This window comes from Acanthochromis polyacanthus, chromosome 5 (genome assembly GCF_021347895.1).
Source record: "Acanthochromis polyacanthus isolate Apoly-LR-REF ecotype Palm Island chromosome 5, KAUST_Apoly_ChrSc, whole genome shotgun sequence".
Lineage (NCBI taxonomy): Eukaryota > Metazoa > Chordata > Actinopteri > Pomacentridae > Acanthochromis > Acanthochromis polyacanthus.
In genome coordinates this window covers 34,865,214-34,866,696 of record NC_067117.1, presented here as the reverse complement: position 1 = coordinate 34,866,696, position 1,483 = coordinate 34,865,214, and positions in this window count along the sequence as shown.

Below are 1,483 nucleotides of genomic sequence, written 5' to 3'. Positions count from 1 at the left end.
ATTTGTCTTCAAATGTGACCATTCAGAAAAACAGAAATACTTTTCATTTTCCAGCATTCCTCAATAACATGTCCTAAGAACTAGTTTTGATCAAGTATGCTCTGGTCCCTTAAGACAGCGGTCTCCAACACAATTTTCTACAGACCGGTCATCAAGCAACATAACAATCAAGAAAAGCACTCAGAGAGTACAGTACTCTACCAAGCCTGCTCAGTCGTTGTGCCATTTCCGATGAATGAAATCTTTAATAAAAAATTACCTTGCGCTGAGCACAGGTGTACCGAATTGCATCACTTAAATATGACTCGGAAATACCCCCACAATTTAATCAATTGTTCCTTGTATAATTTCCAATGGATATTAATAATAATGGACATCTTTTTTTAAAGAGTCCTAAACAAATAAAATAACTTGTTATTGATAAATATTTACTTATTTATTCTTCTGTGTCAGCATCAAGTCTCTTCCTCATTCAAAAGCTCTCCAGAGACGTTTGTTCCTTATTCATTTTGAGAGACTGACATCCTCATTTACATCAAGCACAGGAAACAAGGACATGGAAGCGACAGGAAGACAATCGAGTCATTTTTCAAAATAAAACACCCTGCGGACACCACAAGAAATAGCATATAAAATAAATTACATTTATTCTCTCTGTGTGGCAGTACCAAATGACCCACAGCCCAGTACCAGTCTGCGACTTGGTGGTTGGGGACCACTCCCTTAAGGCGATACCTGCACCTATTATAATCTTGAGGCCCCATGTTACAGACGGACCCTGATCAGTGGTCCTACAGTGTTTTTACATAATGCAAAATTGCTAGATAGAGGGTTTTTTTCAACTAAAATATAGTTTAATTTCCTCAGTGGTTTCCCTCTTGATGCATCCATGATGTCTGTGTAAATGGGGATTTGTCGGGATTATGTCATTGCTGAGGACAACTCTCAACCTACACTATGTATGATGAACAGGCTACAGCTCCCTCTGATGCTGCCCCAGATGTGAGGTAATAATGGATTTAAAACCAATCAAAAGCTAAAGTAATTCCATAATCATTCTCTACACCCTGTATTAGTCATCAGTGGTTGTACTGTTTGCATCATACCACCAGCTGCAGACAGAGTGGGTGTAGTATATGAGGTGCTGATTGCATTGTTAATCAATAATCATCACATTGAGAAGGTGAGGATATATCCAATCAGTTTTGAAAACAGGCCAGCGGGCCGCCACGCAAGCAGGGCGGCGGAAATGTGTGGGCAGCACAGTGTGACATGCAGCAGGGATGGCAAAAATACTGTGAAAAGGTGATGCATGTTAATTATTTACATTTGTTGACATATTGAAGGCATATCATGGTCTGATGTGATGTGGCAAAATGCTAGACACAAGGTTACAGATCATGGATTTGAATGAGCTGTACTCAGTTACTTTTGTTCATCTCAGCTTCAGAGTTTGTGACGTCCTTGAAGCAGCTCAGATATT